Genomic DNA, 25585 nt, shown 5'->3' on the forward strand with positions numbered 1-25585 from the left:
CTGGAAAGCCTGACAGTGTCAGAGCAGAGGAAGCTCAGGAGGCCTTACTCAGTGTGTCCTTCAGACCATGGGTCCTTGTCCAGTTCTGTCTAGAGATAAAATGGCTTGGGACCTCTTCTGGGAGGACTCACCCTAGGGGACTTTGTGTCAGCTCTGATTTGGACACCACCTGCTGGGCATGCTGTGAGGATAATGTTTGTAGTAACCTCTTGGAAGGGCCTTTATTTACATGCACGCTGCATATAATGAAGTATCCAACAACCTTGAAATTAGCCAGAGGATTTTGTCAAGGTTCTTCCAACACCCTTGTCCAAATCAAAAAAGGAAATATAATAGTATGGTTTTTAGTCCTCAAATCATTTCAGAACAGTTTGTACAACATTATCATTGTTCTTATTTAGTTATAATTGTGACTAATTCGTACTATACATTTCTCTATTTTAAGATACAATTATTTTTATTTGGGAGGTTGCTGAGGATAGCCCTCACAGTCATGTGCTCATTAGGCAAGCATCCCACCACTTGGAGGCCTGTTTCAGTTTTTTTTTAATGTATTCAGAATGTTGTTCAGCCATCATCACTATCTAATTCCAGAAGATTTTCATTACCATAAAAAGAAGCCCTATTATCTCTCAATTCTCCCTCCATCCCCTGGCAACTTCTGATTTACTCTTTTTCTCTTTGTATTTTACTATTAGATAAATTTCATATCAGTGAATTATATATTACGTTGCCTTAAGGAATTGACTCCTTTCATGTATATCCTGTTTTGTTTCTGTTACTGGGATAAAACACTGTGGTGGTCTGAATGAAAATGGCCCCCACAGAGAGTGGCATCATTGGAGATGTAGCCTTGTCGGAGTAGGCATGGCCATGTTGGAGGAAGTGTGTCACTGGGGGCTGACTTTGAGGTTTCAAAAGCTCAAGCCAGTCCCAGTAGCTTTCTCTTCCTGCTGCCCATGGATCTAGATGTAGAGCTCTCAGCTACCTCTCCAACACCATGTCTGCCTATGTGCTGCCATGCTTCCCACCATGATGATAATGGACTAAACCTCTGAACTATAAGCCAGCCCCAATTAAACATTTTCCTTTATAGGAATTGCCAGGATCATGGTGTCTCTTCACAGCAATAAAACCCTAAGACAAGCACCCTGACCAAAACCAACATAGAGGAAAAAAGGTCTTATCTGACTTGCAATTCCAGGTGTCAGATCATCATAGGGGGTACGTCAAGGCAGGAATTCAGGCAGCTAGTCATATCACATCTACAGTCAAAAGAAGAGAGAATTACATGCATGCTTCCTGCTTGCTCTCACTACTCAGCAAGTCTTTCCTATTCTGATATCATTCAGGCTCCCCTGCCCAGGGAATGGTACCACCCACAATAGCTGGCTCCTCCCACATCAATCAATAATCAAGACTCTCCTCCATAGATGTGATCACAGACTAACCTAATCTAGACAATTTATTAATGAGGCTCTCTCTCTGGTGATTCTAGGTTATAGAAAATTGACACTTAAAACTAACTAACACAGCCAGGTGTGATGGTGCATGCCTTTAATCCTAGCACTCAGGAAGCAGAGGCAGGTGGATCTCTGTGAGTTCATAGGCTAGCCTGGTCTACAAAGCATGTTCCAGGACAGCGAGGGCTACACAGAGAAATCCTGTCTCGAAAAACAAAAACAAACACTCCCTAAAATCTAACTATCACAATAAGGCATAATGCTTTCAAGATTCATCCATGTTTTAGCATATATCAGTATTATTTTTATGGCTAAATAGTATTCCATTTGTGATTATACCACGTTTTGTTTATTCACTCATCATTTGTTGTCACGTTTTAGCTATTAGGATTATGCTTCTATGAAAACCAATCTATATGTTTTTAATAGGAACAAATGTCTTCATTCTTCTTGGGCATATACTTAAGAATGAAATTACTGGGTTATATGGGAACACTAGTTCCCATAGGAATGACCAAATAACTTCTCCAAAGTTACTATGCCATTTCATAACTTCATCAGCTAGGATCCCTTTCTTCTTCATCCTTGCCAGCATTAAAAAATTAGCATATATCAGTTATATGTAATAATGGGTTTCATTATGACATTTTCACACATGCATCCCATGTATTCTGATCATATTCACTCTCTATTATATTTTTATTGTTCCATATTTTTGTCTCTTTCTTTGATTTTTATTGTTGCTATTCTGTTGATTTTCTTTTTGAGACTTAGTTTTGCCATGTAGCCCAGCCTAACCTCAAACTCATGATAGTAGCCACTGCTGGGATTATACAAGCATCCTCTCTCTCTCTCTCTCTCTCTCTCTCTCTCTCTCTCTCTCTCTCTCTGTGTGTGTGTGTGTGTGTGTGTGTGTGTGTGTGTGTGTGTGTGTGTGTGTTTGTTTTCCTAGTGTCTTTGAAGTGGTATCTTGTGGCTCTGATTTGCATTAATTAATGAAAAGATGAATGACAGCATCTTTTCCTGTCATTAATACCTCATTTTATATGTTTTTGAGACAGGGTTTCTCTGTATAGTTTTGGTGCCTGTCCTGTAGACCAGGTTGGCCTCGAACTCACAGAGATCTGCCTGGCTCTGCCTCCCGAACGCTGGGGTTAAAGGTGTACACTACTACCTGCCCAACTCATTTTATCTTCTTTAGAGAAATTATGAGACCAAAATGAGCCATCTTAGAAATAAGACCAAAATGCTTTCACCCTAAAACTAAGGCTTGAGATATTTCCTTTTAGGTACAGGCCATGAGTTACTAAAACCAGTCAGTTCAGATTCCAGAAACCAGGAAGTGTAAAAGTACAGAGTCACAAGGTAGTCACAAGGTAATGTCTGCCGGACTATGGAATGACCTCTCCCTGGTTTCCAGGGTAACTGAGCACAGAAATGCCCCCACCTGAGGGCAGCCAATGAGAAATGGTGGAGGGCAACCACTCCCTTAGAAGTAAGATTAAGCCATGATTTCTAGAAAGCCCCTAGAAGCGAGCCAATCAGAATTGTACCCGTACTAGCACCCCTAAATGATGTAACCTTCTGATTTTTCCCTTTAAAAGCTGAGCTTGCAGATAGGTGGGCACTTCCCCCAGCCTCCACTGCGTTGGATGTATTGGACGAAGTCCCTGCCTAGGCTTGTATATCCAGAATTAAACCTTGCTTTTTCATTCCGGCATGCTCGTCTTTGGTGGTCTCTCTGGGGGTCACGATCTGGGCACAACAAAATGACTTTTCATATCTTTTGGCCAATTTTAAATTGAGGGTTCTTATGTTTGTCAAATTATAAGATTTCTTTAGGTACTTTAGATGAGAGTCTTTGAGTTCATTAGTAAGTAGATTAATGACTTGAACCTGGCTTTATCGCACATGTCCCTTGTTGTACTTCCCCATGCCCCCCCACCCTTACCCCTGGCCTCCAGAGTCAAATTTCTGTGGTTTCAGGTTACAGAAAGCCCTCTCATGGGAAAACTAGAGCTTCCCTGTGGTCTCTTCAGACCCTTGCTGGGCTTTTTCCGTTCTTGCTATATTGTCGTTTTCTCCTGTAATGATCTTTGTGTTGGTAATCGCTGTCATGTTGGAACCTTTATGTCCACTTTAGCAATCTGACTCCATTTGGTACCTTCAAGCAGGAAAGTGTGCCAGTTATCTGTCAGTTTTTTGGAAGAAGGAGAATTGTAAGACTAAGCTACACCAGCACAGTTCGAAAACAATTGTAATTTGACATTTAGAGGCAAGAAAGACCCAGGGTCAGTCCAATTCCAAAGAGCAAATTTCCGATCCTTCGATCCTTCTCCTTTATTGCCTTTCTGTCCCTTCTCAATTCCTATCACAAAAGAAATCCGCCTCCCTTTCTTTGAGACAGGATCTCACTATGTAGTCTGAGCTGGCCTGGAACTCTCTATGCATACCAGGCTAGCTTCCAACCCTGAGATCTGCCTGCCTCTGCCATGCAAGTGCTGGGATTACAGGTGTGCACCATGAAGTCTGGCTGTACTGGTTAGTTTTAACTGTCAACTTGACACATCCTAGAATGACCGGGGAATAAAGCCTCAATTGAGGAATTACCTAGATCAGGTTGGCCTGTGAGTATGTCTGTAGGAGATTGTCTTGGTTGTTAATTGGTGAGTGGCACCATTGCATGAGCTGGGCCCTGAGCCATAGAGATAGAGCAAGTTAGCTGAGCATAAGCAAGCAGCCAAGCAAGGATGCATTATTCCTTCCCTCTTTGCTCTTGACCATGGATGTGGTGTGACTAGCAGCTTGAATTCTGCCCTGACTTCTCTAACATGATGGACTGTAACTTGAAATTGTAAGCCAAGTAAACCCCCTTTCCCTAAATTGCTTTTTGTCAAAACAACAGAAATGAAGTTACTAGGTCTTCCTTCTCCTTCCTCTCTGTTCCCATTCCCTCAGTCTCCTTTGTCAATTCCATTACCTGTAGCTTGCAGCACTCTTCCTGTCTTTCCTTCCTGGGTGTCCAGATCACAGGCATCCACACCTGGCTTTCTCCTAACCTCTATGTTGTCATCTTGTCACCTTGAGTACATATGTCCTTGATCCACTTTTCACAATATACTAGATAAAAACTAGGATCTTTCCAGTTGTGGTGGTTTATGCCTTGAATCCCAGTACTCGGGAGGCTGAGGCTTACCGATCTCTGTGAAGTTGAGGCCAGCCTAGCCTACATAATGAGTTCTGGGCCAACCAGCACCATACAGTGAGAACTATCTCAAGAGCAAATAGCTTGGACCTTAGCATTCACCTCTGCGTCCTGCCAGCAGCTCTGAAGAGTCCTCCCTCACTTGCCCCACGTGGACCTGAGAGGAAGGATGACGTTGTAAACCCCAAAACTCCATTCATCACAAGAAAGTGCTGCCTCCTTTTTATGGGTCTTCAAATTCCATTCCCTGCCTTTCTCTCCCTTGCCCTGTGCCCTGGAAGCCCACCTTGCCACCATCTGTGTCCCATGGGCTCTCCTGAGCACTGGCTTCCACTTGGCTTGGGCCTCTGGTAGGCAACATGCAGTGACACCAGACTGAGAGCAGAGAAAGAGCAATCCGAGTACTTACTATTTCTGGTCTCTTCATGCCCAGCCATGTGTCACATTATCTTTTCCTGGGAAGACATGAACAAACATCTAGTCACCCCAAATAGGGTGCCAATTACAGAGCAGAGAAACAATTCCACTCAAGCCTAGCTTGGTGAATCAATGTGTTGCGAACACAGTATGCCAGAAACATACAAACAAACTTGTGCATTTCCACAATGTCAGAATGTACTATATAAAAATAAATCCACAAGGTTTAATGACAGCAATTTGTCATAAAATCTGCCTACCTTGGTAGCTTGGCAGAGGAAAATGCAGGTTCTTTTATTCCAATCTTATTTACTAATATTAACACTCATCACACAGCACACAGTAAATTCATCTACCTCTGCGCATGTGTATATGTGCCCGTGAATGTGTGTGTTATAGAACGAATAGTTAGAGCAACGGCACTCAAGAGGACACAGAAGTGGGTTGAACAAAAAGTCTGTGTAGAAAAGATAATGACCCAGACTAGTGCTGGAGGGGAGCTGCTGGTGGAAACTGCTGATGTCAGGTTGGAGAGTGAGCCTTCAAAATTGAAGGCCTAACCAGGTTTAGGGCAGGAAACAGGTCCTGTCTAGGTCCAGACAGGCAGACAGATGGGCAGACAGTAGAGTAGCTTCCATCCCCTGCAGTGGAAAGAAGCCACATAGAGGAGTCATCAGTCCTTGAGTACACACCAGGCATCAGACAATACGTTAGTGTGGGGCCATGCCATCCCAATGTCAAGTGTCCATCATTTTATGGAGTGCAGGTAAGGGAGCTACACCCTTTTTCTTTCCTTGATCTGGTGTGTTTGATAAGTTCTTAGGCTTGGCTTCCCTGATAAGATTTTAATATGCCCATGTGTCCCCACAGTTTCAAGTCTCCCCAATAAATGTACAGGGTGGTTCCCTCTCTGTTCCCAGTAGTAAGTCACTTATCAGTCTGTGCTGGATGGGTGGAGCCTGACACATGGTGCAATTTCTGGGTCCACCCAGTGGTTGCAAGTCTTCCTTCTTCCTCAGAATGGAGTCAAAACCTGCTTGTAAAATGGTGTCTCCTACAGCAATGCATAGCCTGAAAAACCACTGTTGTATTCAATATTGGAATCCCTTACAATAGGGCATAGTCTGATCTTAACACAATAAGCTTAATTTAACCAGGCTACTTACAAGACAGTAAGTGGTTACCCACAGGAGCATAAGCAATTAATTGCAGGCAATTACACCACCAAAGAAAATGCTTCCTCTCCCCCAACAACCTTTCACTGCTTATAGCTCCTGTGGGAGGGATGGGACCTCAAGGGCTGCCACATGGGCTCTCCTCCTCTCCACAAGGAAATGTACATGGGCCAAACCTGGAGAGGGAGTCCTGTGGGTAAATACAGAAGCTCTTACTTAAAGCAACAATGACCACGTCCTGACCATAGGATAGCAGGATAGTGGCCATAATGGCTATTGGGCATCCCCTTGCTACAGCTTCCTTTCTCACCAAACTTTAATCATGTTTCTTTTTCTCCTTTCTAGGTGAGGGCTAGGCTGATCGCTAATCTTGGTCGTCAACTTGACTACATCTGGAATAAATTAAAACCCAAGCAGGTGAGCACATCAGTGAGGAATTCTCTTGATTGGACCATTTGAGATGGGAAGACCCAGCCTAAATCTGGGCCATACCTTCTGGTGGCAGCCCACATAAAAAGATATGGAAGAAAGAGGCTTTGGGCTTCTCGCCTGCTTGTCCTCACTTTCACTGGCAAGTTCATCTATCCTGCCACTGAGTCGTTCCTTCTCTGCTGTTAGAACCTATTTTTTTGGGATTCCAACATAGACTGGCGAGCAGCTGAGACATACAGCCTTGTGGAATGAACAACTACCAGATTCTTGGAGTTTCCTTTGAGAGATACCATTGCACTAGCCTGACCACAGCTTGTAAGCCATTCTAATAAATCCCCTCTTAATATATATTCATTCTCTAAGTACTGTTCCTTTAGAGAACCCTGACTAATAAAGCTAGTAATGACTTTCTTCTGTTATAGGCTGGAAGACATTGTGAGCCCAGAGTGATTCCCTTCTCCCTGCCTACATTTGCATTCAACTCACCTCAAATCAACCCTTTGAATGAACCATCTGCTTCCTGCCAGGACCCAGCCTCATACAAGCAGAGCAAGGAGGAGCCATAGAACTGGGGTCAGGCAGTGCCATTTATAGTGAGTCTGGAGAGGTCTCCAACTCCTCAGATAAGGCACAGATTAGGGCCCTAAAAATAGGCAAATACAAACCCTAAATGCAAGAGCAGGGTGGTGGGGGTACACACCTTTAATCCCAGCACTCAAGAGGCAAAGACAGGCAGATCCCTGAGTTTGAGAGCAGCCTGATCTACAAAGCAAGTGCCAGAACAGCCAAGGCTGTTACAGAGAAACTTTGTCTCAAAAAAACAGAAAAAAAAGGAAGGAAGGACAAATGCAAGAGTCATTGACTGTTTCTTACAAGGTTCCAGGACATTTGGTGGAAAAGTATGACAAGGCAGATAGGCTTTGCTAAGCCTACCAGACCCTAAACAGACAGGATGGCACAGAACCACTGTATGCTCCTACCTGTCTAACTAGATTGTGCTCAGGGAGCTTAAGTACTCTCCGTTTCAGACTTCACAGGAATACAAAACCTTATCTGAACCAGAGACAGAGACAAATCAAGATGCCATTGCTCTTTTGGTAGGGCAGTGTCAATATTGGATGCTGCCTTTGGACTTGATGATGGCTTTGCCTTGTTTCAAACCCAGCTAGATGGCACTATAATCTAGCCTAGGTAGCTAGGTGAGCTCTTGGGAAGAAAGCAGTCATCTAAGAAGATGAGGACTGTGAGCCTCCTGGTTTGTATTTATTGGTCCCATGGTTGCAATTCAACCCTGTCTGGGCATGTCTCATGACTTCGAGAGGCAGGCAACTCAAAAATGATGTGGTATCAGTAACAAATTGCACAAGGCCCCTGTGTAAATGAGGTTTCAATGAGCATCTGGGGAGAGGGTGGGAACTATTTTTCATGGGTATTGATTTCCCTGCCAAGCCCCAGACACACATGTTTTGACCCTGTGGACAAAGGGGTTGATGGCAAAAAGTGATGAATATGGCTTCCAGCTGCAGGTTGAGAATGTGGGAGAGAGTACTCTCCTGATACCCACAGTGTGAGATTTCATCAGGATAACCATGGTCCTTGTGGCTGGAGGGATGGCTCAGTGGTTAGGAGCACTTTGTGTTCTTCCAGGGCTCCCAGGTTCAGTTCTCAGCACCCACATCAGGTGGTCCAAAACCATTCAGTGGCTCCAAAACTCCGGTTCCAGGGGATCCAACACCTTCTTCTGGGCTCTAAAGGCACCAGGCACACATTTAGGCAATGTACTCATATACTTAAAACTAAGCAAATGTTTAAGTATGTTCTTTTGTGGAAGTTTTATTAAAGTTACTCAAAATTTGTAAATAAGGGATAGGTATGGTACTTGGCAGTCTGAGGCAGAACTATCACAAGTTGAGGCCAGTCTGGGCTTCAGAGTGAGTTCTAGGCTCATCTGAACTACAAAGTGAAACTCTATCTCAATGTGTCCTGAATGTCATCTCCATCCAGAAAAAAACCTATAAAAATAGGGGCCAGAGAGATGACTCAGTGGTTAAAAGTGCTAACTGCTCTTTCAGAGGCCCTGAGTTTGGTTCCCAGCACCCACAGTGGCTCACACCCACCTATAATTCCAATTCCAGAGGACCAGATGTCCTCTTCTGACTTTCTGAGGCACCCATATTCATATGCATATACACACACAGGCAGGCACACATACACATTATTAAAAATATTAATTTTTAGTTTTTTTTAAAGGAAAGCAAAATTATGTTGTTTTCTTGTGAGTGGAACACTGTCTAATAGGCCTGTACAATGTCTATTTAATGTTCTAAAGAAATTCTTTTGAGGCTGAATGTATTCTAAGTACATACATAGTACCTGACTTCATTCTGTATGGGAAGAGGGAGATGCTATGAAGGAAATTAGTGGATCAACTGCTAAAACTGGGATACAAGACAATACACTAGATTAAATAAAAGTGAAGCAATGTAAATTTTTGCAGTTGACACTGACTTGTGCTTGTATAAAAGGGGACCACTGTCTTGTGGGGGAGGGGTGTTTCTTTTGTTTTGTTTTACTTGAGATAGGGTCTCATTATGTAGTCCTGGCTGGCCTGGAATTCTCTATGAAGACCAGACTGGCCTTAAACTCAGAGATCTGCCTGCCTCTGCTCTCAAGTGCTAGAATTAAAGGTGTATGCTGCCATGCCCAGAAGCACTGTATTTTTTATTTGTTTCTTTTTTGAGATGTGGTCTCACTCTATTGCCAGACCTTGGCTACAGAGTACAGCTAATTATGTATTCCAGGCTTGCTAATAAATTTGTGGTAAGCTTCTTGCCTCAGTGTCCCAATTGCTGGGATTACAGGCATGGGCGCATCTGATTTACCATATCCTTTAGGAAACATGCATGGAAGTATTTTGGGAGGAAGGGCCAGGATATATATTATATTCCAATAGTTGAGAGAAGGCAGACAGACAGACAGATAGATGATAGGTTAAAAGCGATGGGCCTCTGAGATGAGTCAGGGAGTAGAGACGTTTATAACCAAGCCTGACAACCTGAGTGCAATACCACGTGATGGAAGGTAAGAACCAACTCTTAGAAGTTGTCCTTTGACCTTCAAATGCATGCATAGGCATGGGCATGTGCACACACACACACACACACACACACACACACACACACACACACAAATAATTTAATTTTAATGAAAGAGAGAACGACCACAGAAATGATAAAGCACTTGGGGTAAAGAGTTAACAGGAAGTGAACCTGGGTAATTGGTATATAGGTATCCTTTTTACTATTTTTATTCTAGTAATCTTCCTGCAAATTTAAAGTTCTCTTCAAAGCCTAGTGTGGTGACTCACACCTATAATTCCAGCACTTGGAAGGCCAAGGCAAGAGGACAACTCATGAGTTTGAGTGAGTTTGGGCTACAGAGTAAGACTCTGCTTAAAAAAGAATTTCTCTCTGAATGAAAAGTAAAGAAACCAAACTACAAGACATAGAAAGATGCCTAGGTGGTTAAAAGCTCTTTCAGAGGCCGGGTTCAGTTCCCAGCACCCACATGGAAACTCACGACTATCTTTAACTCCACTTCCAAGGGATCAACACCCTCTTCTGGTCTTGCATAATGTCAGCATCCCCCAGTAAACTCCATGTTTTGTTTGTTAATTTTAGAAGAGTCTTCCTCTGCAGGCCATGCAGGCCTTGAAGTAATTGTATGGCCCAGGCTGGCCTGGGATTCACTGTAATCTTCCAGCTTTGGCCTCCCAAATTTTGAGATTACTGGTATGATTATCTGTTGCATTCACTGCTCTGTTTATGAGGATCAGGACAACATCCCTTAAAGAGTACTCACAAATATTGTTTTGTTTTTTTTTTCCATCACTGATGATGGAACTAGGCACACACATGGTGTACATGCATATATGCAGGCAAAAACTCATACACATGAAGTAAAAATAAATCTTAACAAAGAAACCAAGGGGCTAGAGACATGGCTCAGTGGTTAGGGGCACTGGCTGTTCTTCCAGAAGACCTGGGTTCATTTCCCAGCACCCACATGGCAGCTCACAACTGTCTGTAACTCCAGTCCCAGAAGATCCGACACCCTCACACAGTCATACATGCAGGCAAAACACCATAAAAAGAAACAAAAATAGGGGAAAAAAAACAATAAGAAACCAAACAGCAATGCCTTCATTAAAGCAAGTATCATAACATACTGAAACTGTGGCTCCCTTAGTCTATGAGCAATCACATACAGTGTCTTAATCATCATCCCAGAGCCCGAGGGTGGGAGAGTTCCTTCACGGGACAGCAGGCATAATAGGTATAGTATGAACATGTGTTTATTGGTCAGAAGCCCTGAAAAGTGAATACTCCACAGAAAGAAGGTGGGCTGATAAAGGTTATTTCCTGGGTAATGTGGGAGATAAGTGGTCAAGTAAGTTAAAACCTCTGCTGGTGTTCGCACCTAAAGCATTTCTGGGCTGCCTAATGTTACTGCCTCTTCCCTTCAGTCTTTGGGTGACACTGCTGGCACACCCCTGTAAAGTATGTGCTCTGGATTTCTCAGCTCTGAATGTGTGAAGGCTTTCCTACAGTTCAAACAATTCTGTGTCAGCTGTGTTGAAATTGTCCATCTCCTGTTATCTCTGTAATTGAGCAGACACCTTAAAATATATGTGAACACTCCCACACCACCTTCACAAGAAGATATGATTATAAGCCATGGAGAGGTCACAGGATCTTCTGAGAAAGATGTTCAAACAAGTGTCTGTCTCATTAAATCTGTAGCTAATGAAGGCAGTGACTCATGAGGAATCCATCATGGTTAATTGCTGTTACTGCTGCTTTTAACTTTTTTGGATTCACTCGTTATTTTTTTAGGTTTTCAATCCAATGGTCTCTCTCTGTTTTTACTCATATATTAATTTTTTACTCATATATTTTTTTTTTGGCTTTTGAAAACAGGGTCTCATGTCGCCCAGGCTTATAGTCTCACCCTGCAGGTTCTACCTAGCAAGCACTGAGGTCACAGGCATACACTGTCAGGCTTGGCTTTTGCTCATAAATTTTTTTTTATAGTTTTCTTGGAGCTAGAGATACAGTTCAGTATTAGTACACTTGTCTAGCATACACAAAATCCTGAGTTCCCTTTCCAGCACTGCAAAACAAACAAATAAACAGAATGTTTGTAAATACTGTTTAGGGATGCTATCCTTATCCCCATGGACAATACAGTGAATACGACAGATAATCACATCTGTAATATCAACACTTGGGAGGCTGAGGCCTTCCTCGTCACTGGAAAATTACAGTGAGCTCTAGGCCAGCCTGGATCACACAGTGACTTCAAGGCCAGCATGGACTACAGAAAGAGGCCCTTCTTAAATGAGCAAACAAATAAAAAAAAAAAACAAGCAAGTCTCTTTTATCATGGAGCTTAGTAGGGGAAGCAGACATCACACAAGTAAGCACAGCAGAGATTGCCTTTGCATGATTCACTATTTCAAGCTGGGGTTGTAACTCAGTTGCCAGTGTTAGCCTGGCACACAGGAAGCCCCACCCGGGTTCCATCCCAAGTACTGTATACCTAGAATCCCAGGATTTAGGAGATACGGGCAGGAAGGATCAGAAATTCAAGGTTATCCTCAGCTACAAGGAATTTGAGGCTAAGCTAGGATACACAAGACTTGTCTCAAATATCATTTTAAAAATCTGAGCATTTGAAAAGGAATATATATTCCTAAATTGAGGACTCGATACTCATAAATATCTTTTTTTTCCTCTCTCTCTCATTGCACTGGGGATTAAACCCAAAGCCTTGCCAACATGTTAAGCATGTTCTCTGCCAAGATGTGATTTCCTCAATGTAATATTTATTAATTGAGAACTTCATATACTATATTTTGATCATATTCAGCCTCCACTATTCCCCCTAACTCCTTCCAGACCCAACCCCACCTCTTCCCAACTACCCCTGCTCTTTTCTTTTTATATTGTTTTATTGAGATAAGGTCTCACTCTGTAGTCCTGGAACTTTCTAGACCACATTAGCCTTGATTGCACAGAGATCTGCCTAGCTCTGCCTCCCAAGTGTTGGGATTAAAGGGCTGTGTCACCATATCCACCTCAATATTTTTGAAAGAAGCTTCTTATGAAGTAACCATTTACAACATCTAGGCAGGATGCAGAGAAGCCACAGCCAATATTGCAGAACACAGGTGAACAAAGTCCCAGGCTGTGAACGCCCTTCTGCCTGACACAGCAGAGGAAGAGAGGGGCTTCTACCTGGATTAGGGAACAGCGAGGATTCTCTGGAATGAACCAAACAGGAGGAGCTTAGACTCACATGGGAAACAATACACCAACCAGCCCACAGAATACGATCAAGGGACAATCCTCTGCAAACGCTTGCCAGTCCACTCCAAAGGCCAAGCCAATGTGACAGCCAGAGGCGATGGAGCACATCAGATGGAGAGTAAATCTAGAGGAACAAATCACTAAAGGATACGCCCCAGGTCCCTGCTGCTCTTTCCTCTTCATGTGAGCTCTGCTCTTTAACTCAATCTGTCCCAGTTAGTTTGTATAAAGAATCTAGCTAGCTATACAGCCCAGGTTGGTCTCACACTCACTGTGCAATTCAGCTAGGCTTCAAATACCTGGACACTCTTGCCTCAGCCTCCCAAGTGCTGGGATTATAGGCCTATGCTACCATACTTAGCTTCACACTCTATTTTTTTTAAAGATTTATTTATTATAAATACAGCATGTATGACTGCAGGCCAGAAGAGGGCACCAGATCTTATTACAGATGGTTGGGAGCCACCATGTGGTTGCTGGGAATTGAACTCAGGACCTCTGGAAGAGCAGCCAGTGCTCTTAACCTCTGAGCCATCTCTCCAGCCCCCTTCACACTCTATCTTAACACTGGACTTTTTCACCAGCTATGACCTTCCCTTGTCAGGACTCTAACGAATTTCATATTATAAATTGAAGTCCGTGCTCTGAAGCTACCTAATGCTTGCCACTGCTTTAGCTTTCCCCTTCCAGTTTCCTTTCGTCCTCACCCCTTTGACTGAGATGTTTGCATCTGCTAACCAGCCCCAGTTCAGCATGTACTCTGGAATACGATTTCAGCAAAAACTCTTGTAACAAGTGACTCTGCTATATTTGCTTTGGCCCCAAGTGTCAAACTTGATGACACTCAGAAGTACTTTTGAAGAATTATGTTTACTCTGTGTGTGTGTGTGTGTGTGTGTGTGTGTGTGTATGTGTGTGGAATGTGGAGGTCGAAGGTCAACCTGAAGGTGCAGGTTCTTCCCTTCCACCATATGGGTCCTGGGGATTGAGCTGAGGTCTTTAGCCTTGATGGGAAGGGCCCCTATCTGCTGAGCCATCTCCCAGGCCTGAGGAGCACTCATTTGTGGCTGACATAACTTAGTCACGACTCCAGTTCTGTTCAGTACCACCCCCCTGGCTTGCTGGCAACCACACTCATGAATAGATGAGAATCAGCAAGAAGAAAGACACTGGACTTCCAACAACCAGGTTCAAAGTACACCTCCTCAGAGGTGCAAGGAAAATGATTGAGGAGTTTATATGAACTTGAAAAACTAGTATTTCTTGTCCTTGCTGGATGATGAAATTCTAAAAGGAAAAATCAAAGGAAGGCTAGCTAAGAGTTCCAGTATGAAATACGAAGTCCAATTTTAGGGTGTAGTTACCTCTGGAGTTAGGAAAAGTGATCCAAGACATAGAGAAGGAATTTCCACGGGGGCTTGTTGTGTTTGTTTTTCTTTTTTGTTTGGTTAGTGGTATTTTGTTTCGTTAAGCCAGGATGTCTTGTAGCCTGGGCTTCCATTGAACTTACTGTGTAGCCATGATGACCTAGAATGCCTGATCCCCGAGCCTTCACTTGCTGTGTGTTGGTGTTATAGGTACTGGAGCCATGAGGCCTGGTTTACTCAGTGTTATGATCAAATCTAGGACTTCATGCATGCTAGACAATCCACCAACTGAACTACATCACCAACACTATACTTTCTTTCTTTTTAACATTTCTCTGTTTATTTGGGGGAATTATAAAAAGTGCCATAGTTCAAATGTGGAAGTGTGAGGACAAACTCCAGGAGTCCTTCCTTCTACTGTGTGGGCCCCAGGTATCAAACCCAGGCCTTCAGGCTTGGAGGTAGGCACCGTTAACTGACGAGCCAACTTGCTGCTGGCCCCTTCCTGCCTTTCTTCCTTGTTTTTGGACTCTCCCCACTTTTTAAAAATGTTGACATCATGATAATTCCATACATTTAAAGTGGAAGACAACCTGTTCAATAAAAGCAATTTCATATATATGTGTATATAACATATATATATATATATATATTACTTTAAAAGGTCTGTCATGCCGGGCGGTGGTGGCACACACCTTTAATCCCAGCACTCGGGAGGCAGAGCCAGGCAGATCTCTGTGAGTTAGAGGCCAGCCTGGTCTACAAAGCGAGTTCCAGGAAAGGTGCAAAGCTACACAGAGAAACCCTGTCTCAAAAAACCAAAAAAAAAAATGTTCAGGCAAAATTCTGTCTGTACATTCAGGAACACTCATATATCTGGTTATATACAATTCTCTCATCATGCAAAAAACCTCAGTTAATTTTTTTCTAAAGTCTAAGTAGGTCCGATGAACTAATATTAGCCATGTATTGACCAAGCTGTTAATCAGAGAAGTGCATGAAAGACCCTAACCCTTCAGGCTTACACCCCAAGCCCCAGGAAATGAGAAACTAAAAATCTAGTTCCAAGGGCAAGCTGACTCAATCATTATTCAACCACCCCTGCAACAATGTAACAATATAAAAAGATTTCTGTTAAGAGATGTGCTCAACTGTGACTGGGATAGTTACAAGTGTTCCAGGAAGGACCACTGTGACCTTTGTGTAAACTCCACTCCTGCCTTGATACCCCCCTTGAGGTTTCGGGAAGAATGTACATGTGGACATGACTGTACTCACTCTGTGATCAGACAATGATCTTGTGAAACGAAATTGTATGGGAATTGTAATCTTATGGCTTTTGTGGGTTTTTCCTTTAAAAGTACCCATGTGATTGCAATAGGCGTGACTCTTGCTCTCTGGAGCTGAGTTAGCCCAACTGTACAGCCGCAACAATAAACACCTCTTGCTGTTGCATCAACTGGATCGGAGTCTGGGTTCTTGGGGCGCCCACTCGAGACCCTAAACTTTGGGAAAGAGAGAGATCAGGCTGCTCAGCTGTCCTTCCTGCCATGGTGTGGCTACTCGATCTATTTACTTCCTGTATTTGTATCAAAGTGAGAATTTCATGACTGCAGCAAAGGACAGAATATGCAAGAAAGGAGTTCCTCGTGTCTGACAGACTTCGCCATCCTATAATACAATCCTTACAACTGTATGTGTCTAGGCAGAAGGGAGGAGGAAAGAAAAGCAGATCAAGACAAGTACAGAAGGAGAACGTCAAGACAGCACGTGGTCCTAGAAAACCAAAACAAGCAGAGCAGATGTCAGGGCCACTTGAGCATGGTAATTTAATTGGGTGGGAGTGGGGAAAACTAGTCTGGATGAGAAAACTTCAGTTCTTCCCTTACAAGCACAAAGAAAATCAACAGGACTTTTAGAGGTCATAGATGAGAAAAAATGCAACGGTAACTCCTAGTCTCCTCAATTAGCCAAAACAAGCTAAAGAAAACAGGTAAAAATACTTTCACCCTAAATATCTACCTATATATTCTACTGAAACCAACAGGTTTTTGAATAAGAAAAAAATATCAAACCACCCCCTCACAAAGTTTTTCTAAGAGGTACCACCATGTAGAAGTGACTAAAACAAATTAGTTCCCCCAATGACATTTCATTTCTAAAGCATAAAAGCTATGGACTACCTCACACAAATTAACAAGCATTCTTATAAAAAATAAAGCCGTTTGGGACTAATGATATTACACTGTATTTGTAGGGAAGTTCGAGGTACAAGAATACATGCAGTAATCAGGCATTTCCAGTCTAATGCGTCTTATCACTTAATGTTTATCACTTAATGTTTGGCAATAGATGCTAACTGGCCATGCATTTTGATACTTAAGTCACAAATTGTAGAGATCAAGAAGTAGTGTGTCACAGTAACGAGGTTTGTACTTGACGAATGACTGCAATGTTGAACACATTTCTTTTATGCACTTTGGGATTTGTTTTGCTGTCAGTGGATTGTTGTAGGTCCTTGACTCTTCAATATTCAGGACGTCTCCATCTGCATCCTCTTCCTCTTCATCGTACAGATCTGTTGAAATGAACTGTCCAGCTAATTTAATATTCAGGCCTTCGTTCTAATGAGGCTTCCTTTTCATTTCAAACTCTTGCTTCTTTTTTTGGCTCTTCCTCTCCACTGTGTTCTTATTCCTGAATCTGATGTTTGGGCTCCTAGCTTTCAGCAGCAACTAATTTCTTAGCCAGTGTATCTGGAGTCCTGGAATCACTGGCTTCTGAATCACTGGAGGTATCTTCCTCATCACCTATCACCTTGTGGTAAAGAGTGTTTGGGTCATCTAGTTCAATCAAACCATTGTCTTTGTCAGCTGGAGATACATTACCAGGATATTCATTTCATCCCACTTCTGGGACTTTTTACTCATCTCTTCCCCTGGCCACCACTGGGGAAGCTGCAGATGCCTTGTTCTTTAGGATTCCCTCAATGCGTCTATGCAAGGCCATCGAGGTCGCCATTACTGGTTGCTCCAGCTGTCAGCTCAGGGTTCCTGCTGACATGGGACAAAGGGATGGTGGCTGAAGAGACCCTCCAGCCCACTGCGGAGCAGACACAGAAGGCTCAAGCCGCTACATCTGTTGTCCTGGAAACCACTATCAGTATCCCCTTATGTCACAATGTCCTCAATCAATGCCACAGCAGACTGCACAGCTGGATGCCCTTTGCTGTCTCCTACACTGAATCCCATGGACCCACAGAGGAGACCAACCTAGTGTCCCAGGGCAGGAGCAACATAGACACCGAAGCCCCCTTTATTTCTTTAGATGCAATTCTGGAGTCAGGTCCAACGGCACATTCCTGTAATCCTAGCAGTCTGGAGGTGGAACTGGGAGGATCCGAAATGCAAGGTCCTCCTCAGCAGCTTTGTGAGACCCTGTCTCAGACAAAACAAAAAGTTCTGTCATTAAAAAGAACATGAGTCCCAAGAATATCAAAGTCTAGAAAAAAAGTCTAAAAACCCCTTCTTGTTGTGCTAGCAGCCAGTCACAGCCCATTTCCTGGTCTCTATCATTTCTCAGGAGATACCACTAGTAGGGAAGTGATCACGAAACAACATCACTTCCAATGATGCGATGAACAAACGCATCCAGATTAAGCATTTCCTAAACAGACCAGGGTTCTTGGCCAACCTTTAGTTAGATACACAAACCCCTTCCTTCCCTCAGATACTGCTCATGCCTCCACCAGGTAGACAAACTTCATGGAGACCAGCGTATGATCACCTCCCCATTGAATATAGGACACTGGCTGCAACTGTGACCACATACCCATGCAAACTCAGTCGACAGTATGTAACTATGCCAAGATTAAGATTTTTTTCCTGATACAATTGTCTGGGGTCACCAACCCTAGTTGAGACCCTCACAGAATGGTATCAGTACAGCCTCTGGCCTTTATGGATATACCAAATCACATGCCCAAATCGGAGCTGAGACAAAACCCCTACTGTGTTTGTCTTGCCAGATGAAGGCTTAAGACGGACCACTTCCAGGGCTGAATGGGACATGGAGCAATGGTCCCAAGGCCAACGCTAGTAGGCTATAACTCAGAGTAAGGCCTCCTGAGCTTCCTCTGCTCTGACACTGTCAGGCTTTCCAGTGTCACCTAGAGGGGGATCAAATGTCCCCCTGTGCACAGTCTATCCTGACTTGTTTTTGTTGCCAGGGTTTTCCCTTTTTTTGAGAGACGATCTCACTGTAGCCCAGGCTGGCCTTAAACTCCTGATCCTCCCCACCTCAGCCTTCCCAGTGCTTGGATTACAGGCTCGTATCACCATGTCTGGCTTATCTTGATGTTTGAAATGCAAAGCCTGGCTCCCAACTCCTAGGCAATCCTCCAGGCCCAGGAGAGCTGGTAAAGGTGGCCCTGTGTCTCCCTCTGATGGGGCACCTCCCCACCACTGCCCAGAAGGATGCTGGGCCCCTGCATGCAGAGAGAGGCCTGGCTGCTCTGGGCGTTCAGAAGCCATCACTTGACCTGGAATCGGAGGGCCATCACTCCCATTTGCGCTGCTGCAGCCAAGTGTGGCTCTCTCCTGCCTCTCTCAAGCCTGCCAAATTGCCCTGACTCACAGCAGGACTTCAAGGGTCCTCCAGGCCTCTCATGATGGCTAAGTCTGCACCCACACATTTAAGCCAATTCAGCTCCCACTGACTCTGCCCTCTGGAGTTACCAGAGCCACTTGCTGGGAGCGGTCCTGACTGCACAGCCCCTCTTGTCTCCTCCTTCTTCAGCTTCTACCCAACAGGGTGCTGGCCTGTGTGTCCTCTCCTGCCTGTCTGTGGGAGCTCAGGGATTGCCTGTGCGGGTCACAGCTCCTCCTTCCCCCTTTGGATCTTCCAAACACACAGGCCTCTGGCTGGGGAGGAGCCCAGTTCTGTGTAGCCCTGTCCTGGGGGACTTGAGGGTGTGGGACAGGGGGTTCCTATCAGTGAGGAAGTAAGGGGGTACCCAGGATCATCATCTTGACACACTGTGACAGAGAGGAAACACCAGGTTATTCTTGGGTGGTAGGGGACACGTGGGCAGACTAGGGCCACAGAAGTAGTGTGAACTAGGGAGCTCTGCAGAACACAGTGGGGAGCCCAGAGGACAGCATCCATGGAGGACTGAGGTTGGCTTAATGGTCTGATCAGCATACATCAAGCCCGGAGTGGGAGGCTCTCTCTTCATAGTGCCCGCATTAGGTCAGATGGAGTCCTTGTCTTACTCCTGACTACAGAGCCATAGGACAGGTACAGCGATCCACCCTGGCATGTGTGTCTCCTTCTATCCTGAGCCTGCCCAGGGGCATGGACCCAGCTCTCAATAAAGTGCCCCCCCAATATTTTTCCCTGTTAATCTGCTTGTCATTCCATAAAAATTAATCTGAACCCACCCTCCAACTCTGTCTTTGGGATATGCACCATGGCTGCCAGGACAATGAATTCTTTGCTCTCCAGTCTTTTTTCTTAATCAGATATTCTGGCTTCCCCCACAGCCTTCTCCCTTGCCACAATATATAAAAACTTACTTTACAGATTTATGGTGTTCATATTTAGAACTAAACTTCCAGCTTTTACATATGTGGGTTCTAAATATCTATCTATAGAGATATATTGAAACTTGGCTGTCTTTTATTGATCTTGTGTGTACAGGTGCAGGTATGAATGGCAGAGCATACATGTAGAGGGCAGAGGACAATGTGCAGGAGTTGGTCCTCCCCTTCCACCAAGGGGGTCCTGCGGATTGAATTCAGGTAGCCACACTTGGCAGCAAGAGCTTCGACCCACTCAGCTATCTTTTTTGTTTGTTTATTTTTATTAGTTTTTAAAGTTTTTTCTCAACTGAGCCATTTTGCCAGCCCTAGATATTATTTGTTTTCAACATTTATATTAGCATATTTTAATTATACCAAATAATGTGTCTCACTGGGATGCTTTCTCATATTCAAATAATGTGCTTTCATCATATTTACCCCCACATTCAATCTCTTGTTCCCTCCTCCAGCGCCTAGTATTTGGAAATGAACCTCGGGCCTTCTTTGGGTTAAGCAAGGCTCTCCAATACTGAGCTGTATCCAGGACTTCTTTTTACCTTTTATTTTGAGACCAGCTCTTACTAAGTTGTCAAGTCTGACCTTGAACTTGCAATCTTCCTGCCTCTGCCTCCCAAGTAGTTGGGGTTACAGGCCTCTATCGACAAGCCTAGTTTTCTTCTTTGTTACTTAGTCATAGGCTAGCCTACAAAACCCTATCCTTTGTGTGCTTCACAACATATTATCACACACACACACACACACACACACACACACACACACACACACAAATGTGTCCCCTTTTAAAAAATATTTATTTTATCTGCATGAGTTTTTTACCTGAATGTATGTATGTGTACTACATGCATGCCCATGGAGGTCGGAAGAGGACATTGGATCCCTGTAACTGAAGTTGCAGATAGTTTGGGGTACTATGTAGGTGCTGGGAATCAAATGGAGACCCTCTGTAAGAGCATGAAGTGCTTTTCTGGCTATTTTTTGGAGGATAGTGCCTGATGTAGGCCAAGTTGGCCTGAAATTCACTAGGTACCCAAAGCTGTCCTGGCCCCCCTGTCTCCACTGTCTCCAAGTGCCTATTTCAGGCATATGCCTCTACTCACACTCAAACTAGGCCTTTTGCTATCCTAAATTCCCTCATCCATTTCTCCTTGCCCATCAATTGTCCTCATTTCTCTCTTTCCTTTTCCTGGTTACAGTTTTATGACAGAAACCCCTAGCCATACTGCCTAGGTGCCTAGACTCTGTACAAAGTTAGACTTCTAGACTCTGTAATGCATCGTAATGGATAACCCTCAAAGACCTACCGAGGAGAAAACATTGGGGACTAACGCAACCTGGCTAGAAAATAGCTTGCTAACACCCATGCTTCTCTTAAAACCAACTACTTCATCCATGTAAGGGAACTCAACTGGTTTACATGAACCTCTGTAGCACATAGGCTTCTGCTTTTCCAGATCTCTGCTTCTGTGTGCTCACTTATCCCTGGATAACACCCAAGGCCACCACACCTACCCCACCCATACCACATTCTCAGTTGTGGAGCCTTGCCCAACCTTTGTAAGTTGCCTCAACTAGAGCCATGCCCCACAGGACTTTGACTTCTCCGCAAGGTCTGCTTTTGGTGTTTGTAACAGCATATTGACAGTAGCTCAGGATGGCCTCAAATTCTCAGTCTCCCTGCCTCAGCCCCTCAAGTGCCAGGATTGCAGGTATGTGCCACCATGCCCAATAGACACAGGGTGCTTTGTCAAAATTCTGCCTTATCCAACCATGCACTATGCTAACTGATTCATATCTACTATCTCATTTGGTGAGCACAACAACCTTATAGGGATGAATTAGGCCCTCATTTTCAGCCAATGATTACATCCTTCATTCTACAGGAAAAGAACAAGGCCAACCAACACAAGCTGCTTCAGGTTCACTCTTACCTACTTCAAGATCTCTATGGGCTTTTGATCACAATGTTTCCTTTATTGCAGTTATGAAAAAAAATGTCAAATGGGCAGAATCAGAAACAGGAGAGGGAGTGAGAGACAGAGACAGACTGTAGTTCTCAAGAGCAGAAAACTTGATGGAATCTCTAAGGATGACAAGAGATGTCTAAAGTGCTAGAGAGATGTCTCAGAAGTTAAGAACACTTCTTGCTGTTGCAGAGGACCTGGGTTCGGTTTCCAGCATACATGGTCGCTCACAGTGATCTGTTACTCAAGTTCCAGGGGATCTGATGCCCAATTCTGACCTCTGAAGGCAACAGGCATGCACATGGAGCACATACATACATACAGGCAAAACACTCATACACATAAATAAACAAAACTTACTTAGTTTTTAAGAACAGATGTCTAAGAGGGTGTGGATGTGGCTCAGCGGTAGCACACTTGTCTTAGTTTGCTTTCTATTGCTGTGATAAAGACCACGACCAAAAGCAACTTGGAGAGTAAAGGATTTATTTCATCTTATAGTTTAAAGTCCATCATTATAGGAAGTCATGGCAGGAACTCAAGGCAGGAACTTGGAAGCAGGAACTAAACCAGAAACTATGGAGGAATACTTCTTACTAGCTTGCTCCTCAAGGCTTGCTCAGTAGGATGGGCCCTTCCACACCAATCATTATTCATGAAAATGCCCCCACATACTTGCCTGAAGGCCAATCTGATGGAAGCATTTTCTCAACTGAGGTTTACTCTTTCCAGATCACTCTTGCAAAGTTGACCAAAAACAAAAACAAAAACAAAAACAAAAAAAAAAACCTAACCAGAACACTTGCTTTGGGTTCTATTCCCAGCAAACATACACATACACACCACACAGACACACTCATACTTGCACACACACAGGCACATACATGTTTACACAAAGGAAAATGAGAAACAAAGACATATATAAAATGAAACGCCAACAAACTTCCAAGAAAGTTCAGAAAGTTGTCATCCACAGACATGCTGGGCAGGGCTAAGGATGCACCTCAGCTGGTAGAGAGCTTACCTCACAGGTAGTAATTCCTGGGATGGATGCCTAGCATCACATACCTGGGCATGTGGTAACACACACCTGTTATCACAGCACTTCAAAAGTGGAGGCAGAAGGATCGGGAATTCAAGGTCATCCTTGGCTACAACAGGAAGTTCAAGGCCAGCCTGGAACACATGAGGCTTAGATTTAAAAAAGAGAAGGCGTAAGGGGAGCTAAAAGCAAAAGAAATCCTCCTAAAAGGTAGGGATGCAGCTCAGTGGTGGAATGCTTCCGTACAAGGTCTTGGGTTCTGCCTCTAGCATGCACACACACAACTTTAAATTATCGAGGTTCAAAGTGTAGCTTGCTGATGGAAAACCTCCTCCTTTCTAGGATGTAAAAGCTTTTACCTTTCAGTCTTTTAAAGGTACTCCTCACTTTCTAATCTCCATCATTTCCACCAAGTGAAGTTAATCACTGTAATGGCTTTGATTTTATCTGCACAACCACCACTTCTAAGTTGATGGCTCCTGACTCCTCCCTGATGATTTAAAATGATGACTCCAAATGTCTGTCCCCCATGGTAGCCAAGGGCCTCTGCATTGAGGAAAGCTAATAACCACTCTTCTTTTTAGACATCTCATTTGACTGGTCATGGTTCTTCTCTCATCCCTTCATCTTCATGTACTCTGTGCCACTTCCTAGCCCTAAATGAAAGGTACCACTTCTCTTGTACCTCTCTCCAGTGGAAGATGCTCATTTATTTATGCTGTGTATATCACAGAACCATGTCCGAGGTGAAGCTTGGCATTCTCCTACTTCATCACTGCTTCTGCTTTGCAACAATTCTTTTAGCATTGCTTCTGTGAGTTCCACGCTATCTACCATCAGCTCTTCGTTGAAACTATCCAACAACATACTGGCCAGTCTGTCACCGAACATGTCGCCAGTCTCCCGGTCTCCTTGCCAGAATATTGGCCATGCGTATGTATGGAATTCACTATGTAAACCAAGCGAGCCTCAAACTCAAGGAGATCCACCTGCTTCTGCCTCCTGAGTGCTGGGATCAGAGGCATGTGTCACCAGACCTGGTTGGTTTTTAATTAATTATTGTGTATATATGTACATGATGTGGGGTGGGCAGGGGTGCCAGAGTGTGTATGTGGAGGTCTGAGAACAACTTTGTGAAGTTAATTCTCTCCTTTCCACCCTCTTGGGGGTTCTAGAGATGTAATGGAGGTTACCAGGATCATGCAGCTCACATTTTACCCACTGAGCCACCTCCCTGGCCTTTCCTGCAGTATTTTTATGAGTAAAAATCCATCTTGAGAGCCCATTCAGGTGGAACAGTCTAAAGTAGCAGCAACTGGACAGCAGTAGATGAAGTAACTGTCTGGTTTCTTGCTGAGTTTTGAACATACACCAACTGTACTAATAAAATAATTAATTTGGTCTGAGGACAAAAATCTCACTCTGTAGCCCAAACTGTCCTGGACCTCGCTATGTTAGCCAAGGCTGGTTTCAAACTCTCAGTGATCCTTCCACTTCAGCCCCTTAAACGTCAGGATTACAGGCATGTGCCGCCACTCCCAGCTTCCCTGGTGCTGGAGTGCAAGGCTGGGCCTTCAAACTTGCTAGGCAAGCATTTTCACAATTAAGCTGTAGACTCGGGTCCTTAAATGACCTTACCAGTTCACTATAAATCATTCATATACCAAGTTGTGATGGTGATACCCACTGCAAAAGGCTGTTTTGGGGGATTTGGTTTGGTTTGGGATGCAAGAGCATCACTCTGTAGTCCAGGCTAGCCTGAACTCAAGGCAGGGCTTCTGCTTCTGCTTGCCAAGGCCTGAGCCACCATGCCTCGTTAGGATTGTTATGAGATAGATTTATTTCTTTTAATTTACTGTTATTGGATTTTTTGTTCGGTCTTTTTATTTTTTGGTTTTCTGAGGCACAGTCTCATATATCCCAGGCTGGTCTTGAACTCCCTATGTAGCCAAGGATGACCTTGAACTCCTGATCCTGCCTCTACCTTCCAAGTGCTGGGATTACAGGTGTACATCACCACATCTGGCTTATGCAGTACTGGGTCTTGAACCCAAGACTTCATGCATAGTAGGCAAGTACTCCACCAACTGAGCTACATTTCCAGCCCCTTCCATCTTTTTTTAAAGACAAGGTCTCATACTCTAGCCCAGGTTTCCTTCAACTGTCAGCAATCCTCCTGCCTCAGCCTCTTGAGTGCTGTGAACCAGCATGCATGACTTATGACATTTAAATGAGATAATTCCTTTAGGCAGTAAATGGTAAAGAAAGGAAGGAGGCCATTGTGAACTCTTCTGCACCTCCCGTGTCTGACCACCAGGTGTCAGCCTCCCATAGCCAAACCCTTCAAGGCCAGGGTGGCCTTAGTCGATGGTCCTGTCCAGCCCCAGAGAAAGAAGCAAAGCACAATGATGCAAATTTTGCCCCTCACATGCTCCTGGTACCAGTTACTTTGGTGGAGAAATTTCACAGGACTGCCTCTGAGTGGTGACCCTCCTGTCTGCACAGAAAGCCCTATTTAAAGCATCATAATTTGGAAATGACAAAGATAA

The 25585-nt window shown here is 44.0% G+C and overlaps 1 pseudogene; it reads right to left on the reverse strand.

Annotated features, from left to right (window-relative positions):
- Nucleotides 1-16760: 16760 nt before the first annotated feature.
- LOC131899250 (protein phosphatase inhibitor 2-like) lies at nt 16761-17608 on the reverse strand (annotated as a pseudogene).
- Between the last annotated feature and the right edge of the window lie 7977 nt (nt 17609-25585).

The sequence above is a fragment of the Peromyscus eremicus genome, chromosome X (assembly GCF_949786415.1).
Source record: "Peromyscus eremicus chromosome X, PerEre_H2_v1, whole genome shotgun sequence".
In the NCBI taxonomy this organism is placed as follows: domain Eukaryota; kingdom Metazoa; phylum Chordata; class Mammalia; order Rodentia; family Cricetidae; genus Peromyscus; species Peromyscus eremicus.